We start from the raw sequence: 20,892 nt of genomic DNA, 5'->3' as shown, positions 1-20,892 counted from the left end.
CAGGATTGGAAAACCAGCACCGCACCTGTCCTCAGGTTGTGTGTGGTATTGCAGCTCAGTGTAATTGAAGTGAATGAAGCCAAGTTGTAATACTACACAAAACCTAAGGACATGAGTGGTGTATAAATTAGGTTTGTTGTTCTATTTTGGGTAACCTCTTTAGGTCCTTGTACTGTATGTAACATGAAAGGTAAGAAGATTTTACTAGGAGATGTGGTCTGGTGAAAAGGGCACCTTGACTGAAGGCTAGTGTTTCTCAACCTGGGTGCCTTCAGCTGTTGCAAAACTACACCTCCCAGCATGCCTGGACAGCCGTTGGCTGTCCGGGCATGCTGGGAGGTGTAGTTTTGCAACAGCTGGAGGCGTTCTAGTTTTGAAACACTGCTCTAAGCAGTACGTACTATAGAAACAGACCATGTAGTGGCTATGGAGATGGGGCTCAAATGTAATTGGTCCCATTCTTTTTGCTACAAGTTGGTAAACACACAGACTCCTCTATCCTGGGAATAGCTTGCAAGCAAAGGAAATGGGGTATTGTCCTAAGGAAAATGGAAATCAAGGGGAAACAATCAGCAGACCTCTCTGTTTTGGGGGACAATTTTAGATGCCATGATAGGAAGTATATTTTGATCTTTGCTTTGGGGGTACTTTTTCTTTCATGTATGCCCATGCCTTGACTGTAATGTATTAGATACTGTAATGTCTTTAAAGGGGATATCCACCATAAGGTGATTTTAGTCCATACCTGCCAGACAGTAATGGACATGATTAGGAAGGATCTCTGCTCAGGGCTGGTGCAAGGATTTTTGCCACCCTAGGTGAAAGCTAATTTTGCCGCTTCCTTGGCCCCATCCATTGGCTCCACCCTTTGACACGCCCCACCTTACTACTGGGGTGACACAATGTAACAAACTTCCTCCTTATCTAACCACCTTACTACTGGGGTGACACATTGTAACAAATTTCCTCCTTATCTAACCACCTCACTACTGGGGTGACACATTGTAACAAACTTCCTCCTTATCTAACCACCTTACTACTGGGGTGACACATTGTAACAAACTTCCTTTTTATGTAATTACCTTACTACTGGGGTGACACACTCTAACAAACCTCCTCCTCATGTAATCACCTACCACTGGGGAGACACATTGTAACAAACCCCCTCGTCACGCGACCATGCTGCTGGCTGGGCTGGTGCTTCGGATGAGCGGCTGATGCTTCAGATGCTGGCTGGTTACTAACTTTCTTGCAGGGGCAGAGCGGTGCACCCATCAAGAGGGAGCTCTAGCCGGCTGCCTATTTTGCCTATAGGCAGAACCTGCCCTGCCTGTGCTCGCCTTGGAGATAAATGGCTGTGTTGTGAGTCCACCATAAAGCCGTGGCTATCTTTTTGTGAACTGGCTTTTTACTGTTGGAGTTTGTTCCCATAGTTCCTTGTTTGTAAGTGTGAGGTCACTTTCTTCCCTCCCACACATCAGCCACCCCATCCATTGAAACACAAATGAACTGTGTTCCATTCAAAACACCAGTGTTTTCTGACCAGGGTGTCTCCAGCTGTTGCAAAAGCAGAATGATCTTCCTCCCACCCAGCGGTCGCTCCACCCATTAAAGCAGACAGGCTCCCTCTGATCACCTGACTAGTTATGTAATGTCTCAAGCCGCACTGCAACCTGGGAAATCATTTTGCATGCTGTTAAAAATTTACCTTGGGGCAAAACTCACATAAGAATTGCGATACCACCATAAAACACAGGTACAGACACTATATTATGAACTAAACTAACTTTATAGCCCCTGTAGCATAGTCAAATAAAAATAAAAATAAATCCTGGCATACCCCTTTAATATGATATTAAAATCAGTAGGATGTGTTAAAATGCTCATACAAAACCACAGAATGAGCAACAGAGCATGGAGATATTCATTATGCTGATAGCCATATTGCTAACCTAATGCTCTTGGGATTCCCAAATGACAGGGAGATTCCAGCAAGAATTAGGGGAATAAATCATCGCCTCCATCACTTCATGAATCCACTGCTGGAGTAAGCAGAACTACCTATTATTCACATGAGAAATAGGGACGTATACAGTATGTACGCTCAATTTCACATGCACAGAATTGGTCGTAATATATTGAAGTCATAAGTGGTCTTAGGTGCAACATATCCATCAAATTGAGGAAAATACTTACATGAGATATAATATCCTGAAGGCCTTTATGTACATGTGCCTTTGTAACACAATGGGCCTCATTTACTAAGAGCAGAGTATAGTTTTCTTTGTGGGGTTTTTTTTCCAGACAATTTTTGACCATGTTTACTAATGTGCTTTTCCCTATGTTTTGCTTTTTTTTTTTTTCTCTTTTACCCATGATCTGAGCTGTCTGGTTTTCCAGAGCTCAAATCCACCACGTTGTATGTAAGAACAATAGTAAATGTCAGGTATATGCCCCTTTTTTAGAGGCATTCCCCTTTTCCCAGCAACCATGCCCCCTTTTCCAGGTTAGTAGATGTTTTTTTTTTTTTGTACATTCTGGCGCACAACACATGCCACACATAAACCCTACAAAATTTACTCAGAAAAGCCATAGTCAATAAGGCCCAATGTCTTTCTTTACTTGTGCACCTCACCTTATACCAATAAGTATATAAAAGTATATGTCAGTTGCTCCATTCACATCTCTTTAGGGTCAATGGACTACATCCCTCTGTCTGGAGAAGAAAAGGTTTAGTCTAAAGGGGCGACACGCCTTCTTTACCGTGAGGACTGTGAATTTATGGAACGATCTACCTCAGGAACTGGTCACAGCAGGAACAATTAACAGCTTTAAAACAGGGTTAGATACATTCCTGGAACAAAATAACATTAATGCTTATGCAGAATTATAAAACTACATCCCTTTCCCTTATCCCCTTACACCCTTCACTTCAATTCCCTGGTTGGACTTGATGGACGTATGTCTTTTTTCAACCATACTAACTATGTAACTATGTAACATACAAAGGGTTTTCTGCTTACCAGCATGCTCTTTATGAGCCACATGGCAAGCCGCTCTTATAGGGTATGATCACATGTCGGAATTTCTGTAGTTCTGAAAAAATTCTGTTAGAATTTCTCAAAACAGAGAATTGCACAGAAATTCAAGCCCAATTGATTTCCCTTTGATTCCATTGCGGAATTCCACAAAATATAAGACTGATCTTATATTTCTGTGGAATGCAGAGGGTGGAATTTCCACCATGCAAATTTCGCTGTCTGAATGGGACAGCAGAATCCCATTCAAGTTAATAGGCATTAAATTATGGCGGACTTTCAGTGCCGAATCCCGTGGAATTTCGGCACTGAAATTCCACTGTGTGAACATAGCCTTAGGGGGGCTAATTTGCTAGTGTATGCTGGCCTTCCATCATTTACATGGTCATGCCATGTATCACAACACTCAAATGTCTAGCCAAATCGGGCTTCCTCCAACAAAAACAGCTGACCGTGCTTGAAGTACACCATCCAATGCCACTGACTCTCACAATAAAATAAAAAAAACTATATTTTACAGGATCCCCTTAGTACCAGAGATAAAAGAATGTTCCCAAAATCGATTTGAGTTGTAGTTTTGCAACAGCTGGAGGTCCATTGTTCACTTAACCAGTAAAGCATATCATGTCGGCTGATGACTGGGAAGGTATAACACAATTCCTGCAGTGAATATACATACATTTGTTCAGAATTGAGCTCTGATACCTTCTGACATTATGATACATTGAACATTGTGCGTTAGGTATTGGCCAGGTGGATGGTTGCCAGAACTCACACAAAGCCGAATGTCTGAAGCATAGACAGTAGATGTATTCAAGCATTCTTTATTTAAATATTTAACATCTCCATAAAGCTGGATTTCATTATTTGGTCACATCTAGAAGGACTATTCCAATATTTGTAGAACTACAACAATCGTCTGGTTCATCACCAGAGGTAAAAGTACAACTTTACTTACCGTATATACTCGAGTATAAGCCGAGTTTTTCAGCACGATTTTTCGTGCTGAAAACACCCCCCTCGGCTTATACTCGAGTGAACTCCCCCACCCGCAGTGGTCTTCAACCTGCGGACCTCCAGAGGTTTCAAAACTACAACTCCCAGCAAGCCCGGGCAGCCATCGGCTGTCCGGGCTTGCTGGGAGTTGTAGTTTTGAAACCTCCGGAGGTCCGCAGGTTGAAGACCACTGCGGCCTTCAACATCATCCAGCCCCCTCTCACCCCCTTTAGTTCTGAGTACTCACCTCCGCTCGGCGCTGGTCCGGTCCTGCAGGGCTGTCCGGAGAGGAGGTGGTCCGGTGGGATAGTGGTTCCGGGCTGCTATCTTCACCGGGGAGGCCTCTTCTAAGCGCTTCGGGCCCGGCCTCAGAATAGTCACGTTGCCGTGACAACGACGCAGAGGTGCGTTCATTGCCAACGTACTTCTGCGTCATTGTCAAGGCAACGCCTCTATTCCGGGCCGGAAGCGTGGAGAAGAGGCGCCCCCGGTGAAGATAGCAGCCCGGACCACCTCCTCTCCGGACAGCCCTGCAGGACCGGACCAGCGCCGAGCGGAGGTGAGTACTCAGAACTAAAGGGGGAGGGGGGGCTGGATGATGTTGAAGGCCGCAGTGGTCTTCAACCTGCGGACCTCCGGAGGTTTCAAAACTACAACTCCCAGCAAGCCCGGACAGCCGATGGCTGCCCGGGCTTGCTGGGAGTTGTAGTTTTGAAACCTCTGGAGGTCCGCAGGTTGAAGACCACTGAGGGCGAATGATGAGAAGAGGATGATGAAGGGGGGGTGTGGGGATGATGAAGGGGGGGGGTGTGGGATGATTACAAGGGGATGATGAAGGGGGGATGTGTGGGATGATAAGGGGATGATGAAGGGGGGATGTGCGGGATGATAAGGGGATGATGAAGGGGGGATGTGCGGGATGATAAGGGGATGATGAAGGGGGGATGTGTGGGATGATGACAAGGGGATGATGAAGGGGGGATGTGTGGGATGATAAGGGGATGATGAAGGGGGGATGTGTGGGATGATGACAAGGGGATGATGAAGGGGGGATGTGTGGGATGATAAGGGGATGATGAAAGGGGGATGTGTGGGATGATGACAAGGGGATGATGAAGGGGGGATGTGTGGGATGATAAGGGGATGATGAAGGGGGGATGTGTGGGATGATAAGGGGATGATGAAGGGGGGATGTGTGGGATGATAAGGGGATGATGAAGGGGGGATGTGTGGGATGATGACAAGGGGATGATGATGAGGATGTTAATGACGGGTCTGGATGATGACAGGGGGGGATGAGGTATTTCCCACCCTAGGCTTATACTCGAGTCAATAACTTTTCCTGGGATTTTGGGTTGAAATTAGGGGTCTCGGCTTATACTCGGGTCGGCTTATACTCGAGTATATACGGTATGTCAAATATTTTGAAAAATAAATAATTTTAATTTGTATATGTTATCTTTGCAAGGCTGAAATACACATTCCTATGTTAGCATTAAAGGAGATCTGTAGTGCTATGAACTTTATCCCCTATCCGAAGGTTAGGGCATAAGTTTTAGATTTCAGGGGGTCCGAGCGCTGAGGCCCCCCGCGATCTCCTCTATGGGGCCATGGCAATGTACAGGAAAGGGGGCGTTCAGTCCCTGCATGACGAGGCAGCCGGCACGTCCCTCCATGAATCCCATAGAGATACATGGAGGGGTGTGCCGGCTACCGCGTCATGCGGGGATGGAATGCCCGCTTTCCTGTACATTTCCGCAGCCCCGTACAGGAGATCGCGGGGGGCCCCAGCGCTCGGACCCCCTGCAATCTAAAACTTCAGAGTACTACAGATCTCCTTTAAAGGAGTACTCCGGCAAAAATTAACTAATTTCCTATCCATAGGATAAGTGGGGGGCTGGGGCTCCAGGATTGGACCATGGTTCTCTTAGTGAGGAGCATGTGTTGTCTACCGGTAGACACGTGCTCTATTCATTTCTATAGGAGAGCCGATGAACCCCAAGTGCTGTACTCTGGTCTTTTCGACGCTCCCATAGAATTGGATTGAGCACCAGGTTCCATCCCAGTGATGGCGGTGGGCCCCAGCGGTCGGACCCCACCAATCAGCTACTTCTCCACTATCCTGTGGATAGGGGATAAGTTAATTATTGCAAGAGATCTCATTTAATGTATAATATAATGGTCTACGATTAGAACTTCATCTGATATCAATATAGCAGTGAAGCAAATTGTTTTACTCATCATATTTGTCATGTTTTAGGTAACTAGGTCAGTCATCTGTTATTTTGTTGTTCCTTCCACACAAAAATAAAATCCCTAATTATGTTTGTTTTCTCTTAAATTATCAGGCAGAGTGTTGTTGCATCACTCTGCCTGATCATACAGTGGAATATGAAAAACAAAAGAAGGACAATGCGCCCGTCTCTGTGCCGTTACTCCCAACGAACAGGGGGTGCTCACAAAAAAAGAGAATGTGCTCACCTGGTAATGTTATGCTGAGAGCATAACATCTATAGCTGCTTCAGGAGCCCAACTGGTGTGGGTCAATGGTCACGGTGTGCTGCCTGGATCCTCCCGTCTGGCAGGATGGTCTACGTGGAGCATTCAGTAAGGAGAAGAAACGATCCTATAGCGGCAGAAATGGATGTCACAAGCCGATGGTAAGTAAAGGCATACTTTATTTTCAACAAAAAACGGGACTACGCGTTACGAAGGGACACGCTCCCCTCTTCCTCAGGTCTGCCTGATCATAGAGAGATCAGGCAGCCGCACAGTGCTCTCTATCTCCTCTCTTCAGGGGGAAAACAGGAAGATGAACCCCTCAGTGTTCAGTCTCCTGTTACAGTCAGGACATTGGTGGAGCTTAGAGTTGTGAGAAACTACTCAGACGTTTGTTTTTGTCATGTATATGTGTGTGTTGTTGTATTGCACTGTACAAATGTTGTCTTATCTTGACAAGTCAACAAGCCGCTGAACTCATGGTCGTCTGAAATCAGCTACAGATATGGAGGTTAGCTAGATCCAGAAAAGGCCTGGTTCTAGCTGGAAGCTATGCTTGGTGATTCTACTGCACTGCACCACCATGCTGTAGGAAGACATAGATGAGATGTGATAAAAAAAAGACCAAATTTGGAAAGTGTGCAATGTCAGACATAGCGCTGTTGGCTTGTGAGTTACAGATTGGCATAAATCTGTTGACCTGGAGGAGCATGCTTATCCTCATGTACTAAATGAAGTGGGGGCTTAAAGAGGACCTGTAGCTAACCCTCCAGAAATTGAGGTTTTATTGTAATTAAATATCTTAGGGTGTCCTGTCAAACACAATTTTTACAGTTTCTTAAAGGGGTACTCCGCTGCTCAGCATCTGGAACAAACTGTTGCAAACGCTGGAGTCGGTGCCGGGAGCTTGTGACATCATAGCCCCGCCCCTCATGAGGGGCGGGGCTATGAGGTCACAAGCTCCCGGCGCCGGCTCCCGGCGCCGGCTCCAGCGTTCGGAACGGTTTGTTCCAAACGATGTGCAGCGGAGTACCCTTTTAATATGCCCTTCCAGTCAAATGGGTGTGAATTTAGTTTAAATAAAGTGAGAGACCAGATGATAGGCGGTATTATACAGTCAGGGAATGAGAATGTTGTGCACTGAGGAACATGTAAGCCTAATACACACCCCCTGAGTGTATATTTCTGCCCATCACCTGATTCACTTATTAAGTCCCCATCCATCTGACTGAATTATTGTCACGATGCCGGCTGGCAGGTAGTGGATCCTCTGTGCCAGAGAGGGATTGGCGAGGACCGCGCTAGTGGACCGGTTCTAAGTCACTACTGGTTTTCACCAGAGCCCGCCGCAAAGCGGGATGGTCTTGCTGCGGCGGTAGTGACCAGGTCGTATCCACTAGCAACGGGTCACCTCTCTGACTGCTGATGATAGGCGAGGTACAAGGGAGTAGACAGAAGCAAGGTCGGACGTAGCAGAAGGTCGGGGGCAGGCGGCAAGGTTCGTAGTCAGGGTGGATAGCAGAAGTTCTGGTACACAGGCTTTAGACACACAATACGCTTTCACTAGGCACAAGGGCAACAAGATCCGGCAAGGGAGTGCATGGGAGGAGGTTAGATATAGTCAGGGACCAGGTGGAAGCCAATTAAGCAAATTGGGCCAGGCACCAATCATTGGTGCACTGGCCCTTTAAGTCTCAGGGAGCTGGCGCGCGCGCGCCCTAGAGAGCGGAGCCGCGCGCGCCAGCACATGACAGCAGGGGACGGGAACGGGTAAGTGACCTGGGATGCGATTCGCGAGCGGGCGCGTCCCGCTGTGCGAATCGCGTCCCCAACGGCCATGACAGTGCAGCGCTCCCGGTCAGCGGGACTGACCGGGGAGCTGCAGGGAGAAAGACGCCGTGAGCGCTCCGGGGAGGAGCGGGGACCCGGAGCGCTAGGCGTAACAATTATCAGAAAAACTATAAATCCACATATCTGAGGAACAAGAGGGCATAGTAAGCAACTGTAAAAAGATGTGTGATCAGGGCACCCTAAGATATTTAATGATAACACAATCTAATTTTTTTAACAGCCGTTAAAGAGGCTGTGATTTGGAGGATGGGAGATGTGACATGCTACTGTGAACAGCTTTAAAAAAAAAAAAAAAAAAAAAAGTTGTCTGCGAAAGAGATTAAAAAGTCCAATCTCAACAAAATAGTACAATTAAAAACTACAGATCATGGCACAAAGAAATTAGCTATCAAGCAGCCCCATAGACTTAAAAATGAAAAGGTATAGTGGTCAGAACACTTATTTAAAAAAAAAAAAAAAAAAAAAAAAAAGGAAAGTTTAGAAGTCATTATTTTAACACTACACATAGTTTTTGGTCTACCCTGACATAAACTCTGCCAGTCTAAATGAGGAAACTACATCCGAGATGATCTGGGCCACCTGGATGGAATAAATTAGAGTAGGAAGAAATCCAACATATCATTCTTCCTCTTTGTAATTCTGTTCACCATCCCATGTTTTTTCTTCCTCTGCCATCCTGCCCTTGTTTTATGTTTTCTACTTCTTTTATTCTCCTCTTTTCTCCTTTCCTAATTGTAACTTCACTGGCTATTTGCAAAACTTTAGACTTGGGCTTCAGAAACAAGATATAAACTCAATTTGATGTCTGGATTAGAGATGATGGATTGGATGATGATGATGTTGATGATGATGATAATGATAGATGAATGTTAATGATGTATGGCAGCCAAGAATGAAACAGAATATGTAAAAAACAAAAAAAAACACACAGAAAATCGGGGCTCTAACTATCCCTAATCTTTTCCTAGGTCATCCCCTAAACTAAATTGATTTGCAAAAATAGATACGAGTGCCCGGCACTGGAACCTGTGAGCAATCACTTGTAGATATCGGGATGTCTGTACTGTAATGGATGGTGGTGCAGGACGCTGTAGACACAGGTGCGTACAATATGCACAAAAACAAACGGCAGCACAGCACTCACCCTTACAAAAAAGGACGTGGTTTATTCGGGGTCCATGCAGTACAGTGGGACGGGGGGGGAGGTGAAGGAAAGAGGGCTCACCTGAGCCCAGAAAACGACAGCACCGTTTCGCAGTGAAACCGATTGGTCACGCCTTGGGCAAGGCGTGACCAAGCGGTTTTACTGCGAAACGGTGGTGTCGTTTTCTGGGCTCAGGTGAGCCCTCTTTCCTTCACCTCCCCCCGTCTCACTGTACTGCATGGACCCCGAATAAACCACTTCCTTTTTTGGAAGGGTGAGTGCTGTGCTGCCGTTTGTCTTTCTGCATACTAAACTAAATTGACACAGCAATTTAACCTCACTGCTCCAGTAATATCAGTAACTCTAAACTAAGCCAAAATAAATAACCAGAATGCACCATGCTTAAAAACACACAACTAAGGCACAACTAACAAGAACAAGGAAAAACACACTAGATAAGACTTAATGACTTTCAAATAGCATCGAGATACCACAGACGGTGAAAAAACAGACAGGAAACGAAGACAAGAACATGCAGCTAAACTGAACCAACGCTTGGACAGGCTAAAGCAACACTTTCTCCATATTCTTTACTTATTGCACAGACACAGGGCCTTTTAAAGGTTAACCAATAAAATTCTGCCCAAACAATTCAGGCCTGTGCAATGAAGGATTGCCTGATCCATTACTCTGGAATCAGACTATGAAACAGTTGCCTAGCAACTGCCTCAGACAACTTAATATATTGACTTCTCTTATCTCAGGTATTCCACATAACACTCCCCCCATAGCTATATGTTGTTAATTTATACCATGATTCTTGGAAGAGTAAGATTTTTGGACAAAAAAAAATATATATATATTTTGTAATTTATATTCATTTTTATATATTCTTATTATTTTGGATATGAAATGTCATAATAAAGTATATGATGCTCATAAGGATTTGCTATTTTGTACCATTTTCATAAAAATGTATATAGAAAGGATTAAAATATAACTTTATCTGCCCCCACTAGTGATGCAGTTGTTGTAAAATCTTTCTTGGTTCCTAGAGACTCCCACTGGAACAGCTGTCCTTTTTCATGCGCAGTGACTTTAGTATATGGATTCTTTATGGTGACTGCATGCCCTGGGTATTTGCCTATTACACATGCTAGAATGCCAATAAGAGACAAATGCATTATGTCCCATTTTCATTGTTTCTAAAATAAAGTAGGTCAGTATATGATTGACAGGGCTTTATCAGCAGGAAATACTAGCAGAATGCTTGGATGTATAGGGAGAGGTATAAGCAGTAGAAAGAGAGAAGTGCTCATGCCGCTGTACAGAACACTGGTGAGACCTCACTTGGAGTATTGTGTGCAGTACTGGAGACCGTATCTCCAGAAGGATATAGATACTCTAGAGAGAGTTCAGAGAAGAGCTACTAAACTAGTACATGGATTGCAGAATAAAACTTCAGGAGAAAGTGTAGGGTTGTGGGTTCTTGTGTCAACTGGATTTTGCACAGTAACTTTCAGTAGCATTTAATGTGAATAGAAGCATGTGTCGTGGGAAATTGTTAGGTTTCAGCTTTACCGCTGGTGAAGTTATTGCCTGTACGTTAAAGTGTCCCTGTCATTTTGAAAAACCTTTGACGGCACTTAAATGGACTTTGACAGAGGTCAAACGTTTTCTGTAAGTCTTCACAAGGTTTTCACACTGTTGCTGGTATTTTGGCCCATTCCTCCATGCAGATCTCCTCTAGAGCAGTGATGTTTTGGGGCTGTCGCTGGGCCAAACAGACTTTCAACTCCCTCCAAAGGTTTTCTATGGGGTTGAGATCTGGAGACTGGCTAGGCCACTCCAGAACCTTGAAATGCTTCTTACCAAGCCACTCCTTCATTGCCCGGGTGGTGTGTTTGGGATCATTGTCATGCTGAAAGACGCAGCCACATTTCTTCTTCAATGCCCTTGATGATGGAAGGAGGTTTTCACTCAAAATCTCACGATACATGGCCCCATATATTCTTTCCGTTACATGGATCAGTCGTCCTGGTCCCTTAGCAAAACAATTGCCCCAAAGCATGATGTTTCCACTCCCATGCTTCACAGTAGGTATGGTGTTCTTTGGATGCAACTCAGCATTCTTTCTCCTCCAAACACGACGAGTTGAGTTTTTACCCAAAAATTCGACTTTGGTTTCATCTGACCATCTGACATTCTCTTCTGGACATTCTCTTCTGGATCATCCAAATGCTCTCTAGTAAACTCCAAATGGGCCCGGACATGTACTGGCTTAAGCAGGGGGACACATCTGGCACTGCATGATTTGAGTCCCTGGCGGTGTAGTGTGTTACTGATGGTAGCCTTTGTTACTTTGGTCTCAGCTCTCTGCAGGTCATTCATTAGATCCCCCTGTGTGGTTCTGGGATTTTTGCTCACCGTTCTTGTGATCATTTTGACACCACGGGGTGAGATCTTGTGTGTAGCCCCAGATCGTGGGAGATTATCAGTGGTCTTGTATGTCTTCCAATTTCTAATAATTGCTTCCACAGTTGATTTCTTCACACCAAGCTGCTTGCCTATCGCAGATTTGGTCTTCCCAGCTTGGCACAGGTCTACAATTTTGTTTCTGGTGTCCTTCGACAGCTCTTTGGTCTTGGCAATAGTCGAGTTTGGAGTTAGACTGTTTGAGGTTGCGAACAGGTGTCTTTTATACTGATAACAAGTTCAAACAGGTGCCATTAATACAGGTAACAAGTGGAGGACAGAGGAGACTCTTAAGGAAGAAGTTGCAGGTCTGTTAGAGACAGAAATCTTGCTTGTTTGTAGGTGACCAAATACTTATTTTCCACCATAATTTGCAAATAAATTCTTTAAAAATCAGCGATGTGATGCTTTTTCTCATTATGTCTCTCATACCTATGATGAAAATTACAGGCCTCTCACATCTTTTTAAGTGGGAGAACTTGCACAATTGGTGGCTTTTTTGCCCCACTGTATCTGCATACAAAATACTATGTAAATTAGGGAATAAAGCCCACAGGGTGTTCCCCTGGGCTGCAAAAGCCGATCACAGTTCCACCCCTTTACTCTAAACTATTGCCCCCAGGCCCACCAGTATACGCCCACATTCTTTGTATTAACAGACAGGGGCCTGTACTTTCAGCTCAGTCCACCCCTGTAAATGTTTCACCAGTGCTTATAACTTTGTTTACGGACCTGCACACTGATATACTCTTCTCACAGTGGCCTCAAACTGTAATCTGCGCTTGCTTGCTTTGCCCAGGTCATCACTAGATGCCGTCAGCAAACTTGCTCTGCACATGTGCTTTCCTTCCTGCTTCTCCTAGCTGCCTCTAGTGATGATCTACACTGAGCAAAGAGAGCAAATACAGATCACAATTTGAGGCTGCCAGCAAAAGAGAAGATAAGTGCGCATGTGCTGCCGGTAAGGTCACAAGCACTTGCCCAAAGTTTACAGGGATGGGCCTGAATGAAGGACGTATTGTACATATAGGCATCCCTTCGATGTCTTAACATCATGTAACACATGACAATCTGGCGCCATGTCATCGGGCCTCACATGACACAGACATGCATGCCGCCAGATTGTCATGTGTTACATGGCATGCGTTGTGCACATTGGCATCATCTGTGTGATGCAATGACGCCATGAGTTGTTCATGTAATGATAAATAATAGACCATAAAAGATAATAACCACAAAAATTTCACATATTGGTATTACCAGAAGAAAACAACTAGTTCCCCAGTCACACAGCCAGTTTTCAATGGGCAATATTAGTGCATGAATGCACAAGAGTTCAAAGTTTCATTGGCTAAGATTTACTATAGCAAATCTACCAGAATTTTGGTGTGGTCTTGCCAAATGAATTACTGCCAAATTCAACTTTTTGTCCAATTTTTCCCCTCTCCCGACAAAGAGGGAGTGGTTTCACAGGGAATGGATGTGGCTTGAGAAACACCAAAATTTGCACTGAATTCTAGTTTACACTCTGGCACATGTTAAAGCAAAAAATAGTTGGTGTGAACTCACACTTGCAGTCTTCCGATTCACCAGATTCATCAGTTTAAGAAACTTTAATGAATCTGGCAGATTTGAAGTCTGTTCTCAAGATCCTTTTGTTGATATTGTCTCTTTCCTTGAGGTCTTTTTGTAATGTCGGCTTCTTGTTATTTTTGTCCATGTGGTGTTGGGGTGATCACAGTGTCCTTTAAAGCTCTTGTACTCTCTTAATTGTGCTTTACGGAAGACTACTTTTGGATATCATTATTGTTCTCTGTGAGACCGCCTCGATGTGGATTTTCCTTATGCTGTGGCTGATTCTCATTTTGGCTGTTTTCATCTTGTTTTGTTGTTTGCTCACTTATTGCTAGTGGTTTTCTCTGGACCGACACCTTCCTCCTCCTGCATAGGGAGATTTATCTGTACTCTACCCTTTTATGGATATTACGTGTTTGCCCCCTGAAAGTTTATTCGACCATCCTCTTTGTCATTTTATATGCCATCCTGCTGTACCATGTGACTTGTTTTCCATACTTGCCCTTTGGAAAACACAATAAAATATGTTTTAAAAAACATATAGATATGTTGTTTAAAGGGGAATTCCAGGATATTTTTTTATTTGACTATGCCACAGGGGCTGTAAAGTTAGTGTAGTTCATAATATAGTGTCTGTACCTGTGAGTGACTGTGATCTCACAATTCTTATGTGATTATCACTCCAATAATTATTTTAACAGCATGCAAAATTACTCATGTCTCGGGAATTCCGAGGTTGCAGTGCGTCGAGACCTGACATCACTAGTCAGGTGATCAGAGGAAGCCTGTCCTACTTAAATTTTGCAACAGCTGTAGGCCTCCTGGTTAGAAAACACTGTGTTTCAATGGGTGGGGTCCCGGCTGATGTGTGGGAGGAAGAAAAGTGATTTCAAACTTTCAAGCATGGGACTGTTGGTTGTGTACATTAGAGAATGAAATCCAACAGGAAATACCCAGTTCTGGCAGGGAAGTACGAAAATCACCTAATGATGGATAACCCCTTTAAGGTTGACTGAATCGTTGAAAGATATGATGTTGCTTAAACTGTTTATGTTTTCTTTCTTTCAAGGTGCTTTGATATCATTCAACCGTGGCCTGTAGAATTGATTCCCTCCTGTTAAAGTCAGGGTCATTCTCATGTTTTAGAGCCTGTTCTATCAGTTCATTAAGTCTTTTTGAGGTTTCTACTAGAGTAATCTTTTCCTCTTCTTACAGTAGCATCATCAATCTGAGGGAACTATCAGTCAATTCATTTCCCCACCTTGTCTGGTGTTCGTGTTCATGATCTAGGGGCTGGAGCAATGGTAATTCTCAAACCTTTAGGAACAATTCCTGCCTGGATATAACTCTCTAAAGAGTTATATCCAGGCAGGATTGTCTCTGTATGCCCTATATAAATCACAAATAATATTTTCTAGGCTAGATATTTTCACATTTTCTGAAAGACCACATTCCGAGAAAGCTTTCTTAGCATCACTCAATAATTTTTCTGTGTCAATTGGTCCCATGAGAAAGCTAGCTATCACACAGACCCATAAAGCAAGTTCACAGCAGATGACAGCTGATCTCAAATACGTGGGATGCCTTCACTCAATGATCACTGTTACTCACGTTCCAGTTTACTAAAAAAAATAACCTTTATTTATTCAACATTAAAAAACATTTTACCCAAGGTGGTATTGTGGTGTCCCGGTACCGCATCCTGTATATAGGTCCCCATAGCCAGAGTCCCTTGGACGTCGGGGTCCTTTTTGTCTAGTCTGCCCCTTGCCACCTCTCATCTAGATAGTCATTAAACTAATGGTTTATTCAGGATTTATGTAAATATAATAGTACTAATGTATATAATTAGTTAATTACCTGTACGGAGCGTAGCAGGACCTGCGGGTCACGTGATCAGGTAAACTCTATGGTTTTTGCTTAAGGATCTTTGGAGGTCCCTGTGACGTATTGCACCCATCATTCTTTGTGACGGTGAGTGACAGATATTCAGACCAATCAGAACAACCCCGCCCCTGCCCATATAAGGGACTGGCGGCCATTGTTAGCCCTCTTTCCTCGTGGGCTGTTGACAGGGAAGGATCTGCGCTGCTGTCATCAGTGAATTTAGGCCCTAGCCTTGGGGCGACGGCTGATCTCTTCTTAACCTTGAGTGTATCAGTCCCTAAGAAATCTGCAAGATCACTGGACCTTATCTATCCCCTAAATCCAGACGAATCTTCAAAATTAACATTAAATTCAGAGACTTATAATGCAATTCAAGGTCCGCAACAACTGTCAGTCACTGAACTATATAGAGACTGTTTGAATGAGACTGTTATTGTGCATTGGATGTACCGCAAGCCTTTAAGTAAAGTTACACAAGTTCAAGTTCAACTATCTCGTGGACCTTCAGTTATTATTCATATGCACCTGTCGTTACTGGGAAGGGCGGCGATAGGCCGGAGAATAACCTCAGCATGCTAGCCCTCAGCCTGGCGTCACGAACTATAGGGTTAATCTTAACCCCTGATATACTGAAGAAATACCCTGACTACATTACCCCTACCCCAGAGGCCTACCACAAAGCCTTTTTGGCATCGCACAAACAGGATTAGGGCGTATGCCTACTACAGTCGCCACTAGTGAAAGTGTACTCCCCCCCAGAAAACAAACTTTATTCCTGTACTGTGATTTATACTCTGGAGTAAGGGATTGCGCACACTGTGCTGTGTGGAGGAAGTGCGCATGTAAAGTATGGGGGGGCGAACAGTACAGCGGAGCTACAAGCTGTGAAAGGAAGAACTGAAGTTAACGCGGGGCCTCCCTGCGCACGTGATCCAGAGACCCCACCCAGCGAAGCCCTCGGTGCTGCGGCGGCCATTTTGTTGGAGTCTAGTGCCGGAAACAAACAAAGAGAGACAGTTCACGTGGGAAAAGGCGCAGAGTACGACAACGGGTTGGAAGCTGTAAGGAGCGGGAACAGTACGGGACTCTGAGACACCAGATTGCCGAATTGAAGTCCTATATAGAGTCACTTCAGCTGCCGATCAACGCACTCAAATTTCAATTAAAGGCTATTGAGTTTCAAGTCAACGCTCTCAAATTTGAAATCTACGCTCTCAAGTTCCAGATTAGAGAACAACTGCGTATCTCCTTCAAGATCTATTTAAAGGGCCAGCATACCAAATACAGAGATGTTAGAACCTGCAGCCCCACAGTCCCCATCTGACCAGCAAGGGGGCAATGCTCCAGTGGCCCCACCAATGGGGTCTCCACCCCAAGTCAGAAGGGTGTTGCCGCCTTCACCAACACTTTCTACCTCACAAAGACGTGCTCTACCTGTGATTCAAGCAAGACCTCCATCACAGGTGGAGCAGGACCCAGCAAGTCCACCTTCAGTCTCTCCCTATGTGTTGGGAGCCCCTGTTACTGCACCTGTCTTCTTGGGGAATCCTGTGCTTCCCACCTACAATGGTGACCCTTTTACATTGAGAGACTTTAAAGAAAAGTTCTACAGCCTCTTTGGATTTTATGCATTACCCCCTCATCAACAGATACAGCTGCTTCTGGGACAGCTCCAGGGACCCGCCTTAGAGGAACTTCACACCTGGTCAGCGGCTGATAAATTCACAGTGGGACAGATTTTTGAAGGACTTTCTCAAGTGTTTGAATCTCATTCTCCCTCGGAGGTACGCCTCCGACTCTATGAACGGTGCCAGAAGCCAGGTGAGACTCTCCCAGTATATGCAGTAGCTTTACAGAGCGCATTAGAGTACTGATGGGCCATTTTTAGAAGGGGCACTGAACAAATGGGACAAGGCCCAACTTAGGATGCTGGTTGTGCAAAATCCCAACATGGCTTTCCCAGCTTTTAAGAGACTAGCGGTTAAAGTGATAGAATCAGGACCTCAGACAGAGGAGGCTAGTGTTCCCGCTACAGAATCTCCGGGGCCCTCGCCCCAGCCACCTGTCCCTTCTCAGTCTGCTCCGCCAACACCTTCTTCTAGCCCTTGGACAGCTGACCTACAAGACATTAAACAGGACATTGAGCAGTTAGCCAAGGCCTTTAAAGAAATGGCGGTACAGCCAAATCCTTCTAGATCTGCAACCCTGCCACCTAAGAGACCTGACCCCCGCCCTGCTGGTCCACCTAATACCCCTCCTGTGAGACCACCTGGAAGTCAGAGACCTGTCTGTAGTTATTGTAACAAGAATGGACACTGGAAGAGCCAATGTTGGGGTTTAAACGGGCATCCCCTGGGGTCGAGGACCGCACCCCTGGAGTAGCAGCTGAAGGTCCAGAATCAATCAGCGACAAGAAAGGACTGTCTATGTATGTAGCTTCTTGTCCTTATGTACAGGTGATAGTTGAAGGTATCCAGTTACAAGCTCTGATAGATACGGGGCCTCAGGTGTCCACTATTCCGCAGGGGTTTTTCTATAAGTATTGGGGCCCAGAAAGGTTGTGTGAACCTCAGGAAGCGGAGTTTAGAGTAATTGCGGGAAACGGGAAACCAGTACCCAGGCATGGCTACTGGGAGCCCACAGTGCAGGTGTGAAAGCATGTGTTGAAAAGGCAGGGTGTGATTGTCAGCAATGTTAGGGATGAAGGATTAGCTGATTTCATCTTAGGCATGAATATTATGAGGCACTGTTTTGATGATATTGTCTGTGCACTGCATGCATCTCTCCCTCACTTGTCACCCCCAGGCCGGCGAGCTGCCCAACACCACCTCAAAACCCTCCAAGCAGAACAGAAGTTCGAGAATCATCAAGGAGCGATCTGTCAAGTAAGGATTCAAGATATACGAGCCGTTAGTCTACAGCCACAGATGGAGATTGTTATTTGGTGTCGTGCCCGACCCGGGGTGAAAAATTGAGATTATCAAGTGCTCTTGGAATCCATCCTACTGGAAGATTGCCCCTTGGTGCGAGCTGCTAGAAGCCTGGTAACAGTACGTAAGTACGTAATGGGAAAGTTCCGGTGAGACTTATTAATCTCTCTCAAGTTGCCGTCCGGCTACCCAAGTATACCCCGGTGGCTACCCTGCACCATTTAGAGGTCAGATATGTGGTCTCGAAGTCACAAGTGGTTCAACGAGGACCTGACCAGAATCCTGCAGAACCTTGGTGGAGCCAACTACAAATAGGAGGCGAAGATACCCCCAAGGAACAGGTGGAAGGAGTCATTCAGGTAGCTAAGAAATATCAAGAAGCTTTCAGCAAGTTCCCTACAGACTTTGGCAGGACCACCATGATCAAACATAGGATTCTCACTGGGGACAATCCACCCATTAAGGAGAGACATCGCCCCGTGGCTCCTGGGATGTATCAGACCATAAAGAAGATGCTCGTGGAGATGAAAGAAGCTGATGTCATTGAGCTGCACCTTTGGTCCTGGTAAAGAAAAAAGATGGAACTATACGCTTCTGCGTGGACTACCGGAAGTTGAACGGCATAACTTATAAGGATGCCTATCCTCTCCCTGTATTGAAGAATCCTTGACTGCATTGGGGTCTGCCGCCTACTTTTCCACACTGGATCTGACGAGCGGTTACTGGCAGGTGCCAATGGCAGAAGAAGACCGAGAGAAGACCACACTTGTGACCCCCATGGGTCTCTTCGAGTTCAAAGGTATGCCCTTTGTACTGAGCAATGCACCGGCTACTTTCCAACGCTTAATGGAGCGATGTTTGGGGCATCTGAACTTCCAGAGTGTTCTCTTGTATTTAGATGACGTCATCGTCTATTCCCGGACATATCAGGAACACCTGGATCACCTGAAAGAAGTTTCCCAAGTCTTTATCCAACATGGACTGTAGGTTAAACCTTCCAAATGTCACTTGCTAAAGCCACAAGTACACTATTTGGGACATGTCGTCAGTACTCAAGGAGTCCAACCTGATCCAGACAAAGTGAGTGCTGTGAAAGAGTGGCCTACACCCAGGACGGTACGGGATGTCCGAAGTTTCCTGGGATTTGCTGGTTATTACCGATGCTTCATCCCCCATTTTGCTCAAATTGCTGGACCCTTAACCGAATTACTGAGAGGGACTGCCCGGGACAATTATAATGGGAGGCTCCCCATACAGTGGGCTGAAGAACAAGAAGATGCCTTTGGAGCCCTGAAGTACCTCCTCACGGAACCCCCCATTTTGGCTCATTTGAACACTGCTAAGTTGGGAGCTCTCGAACAGCGCTGGGCCTCTCGGTTGGCTAACTATGATTTCAACATTAAGTACCGCAGCAGAAAAACCAATGTCAATGCGGATGTACTTTCTCGTATGGCCCAAGGAGAAGCGCCTCCTGCTGAAGATGTGTGGGAAGATGTGGAAATGCCTCCCTTCTACCGAAGGTTCGTGAGCCAGAGTGCTCTAACTGCCCAGGCGGGTGACGGACCTGAATCTCCCAAAGACCCTGAAGATTTGTCTACATGGAAGACACTTCAGGATGAAAGCCGTGTTATCGGGGACCTCCTAGACTATTGCCTCCACAAGAAAGTGCCCGGGTGCACAAGCCCCAAGGGGACTTTGAATTGAAGCGACTGTGGCGGCAGAGGAATTGCCTGTTCCTGCACAAGGGGTTGGTCTACCGAAATTCCCTGGACCCAGTCTCCGGAGACAGCATACACCAGATTGTGGTTCCCAGAAGAGATGCAGCCATGGTCCTGAATGCCTATCATGATCAATCCGGACACTTCGGGGTCCATAAGACAGATGTCACCGTCAGAAGGAGATTTTACTGGATTGGGATGGGGGGAGACATCGAGAAATGGTGTGCCGAATGCTCTGTGTGCAATGTGATCAAGAATCCCCGAAGGGACGCAAGAGCCCCTTTACATCCCATCTGTACGGAGAGGCCGAACCAGATTGTTGCCTTGGATTATGTGAAGCTGGCCCCCACTCGATCTGGCTATTGTCATGCTCTAACCATGGTGGATCATTATTCCAAGTGGGTGGTTGTGATCCCTGTCAAGGATCTTACCGCCAAGACTGCTGCTCAGCTCTTGTATCGTCACTGGATCCAACCTCAGGGGTGTCCCGAATCGGTCCTCATGGATCGGGGAACCGCCTTTGAAGCCCAGTTGTTCCAAGAACTTTGCCGGTTGCATTACTGCAAGAAGCTCCGGGTGACGGGCTACCATCCCCAAGGGAATGGGCTCTGTGAGGGGATCAATCAAGTGTTCATTCAAATACTAAGAGTTGCCTCTGTCTCAAAGCACGAAGAGTGGCCTCAGCTGTTGCCTGAACTCCTAGAAATTTACAACAACACTGTCCACTGCTCTATGGGGTATACGCCTTTTTTCCTGATGGGCCGACACGGCCAATTGCC

The sequence above is a fragment of the Hyla sarda genome, chromosome 2, assembly GCF_029499605.1.
Source record: "Hyla sarda isolate aHylSar1 chromosome 2, aHylSar1.hap1, whole genome shotgun sequence".
Taxonomy (NCBI): Eukaryota; Metazoa; Chordata; class Amphibia; order Anura; family Hylidae; genus Hyla; species Hyla sarda.
The sequence above is the reverse complement of the archived record's forward strand: the minus strand, read 5'-3'. Positions refer to the sequence as shown.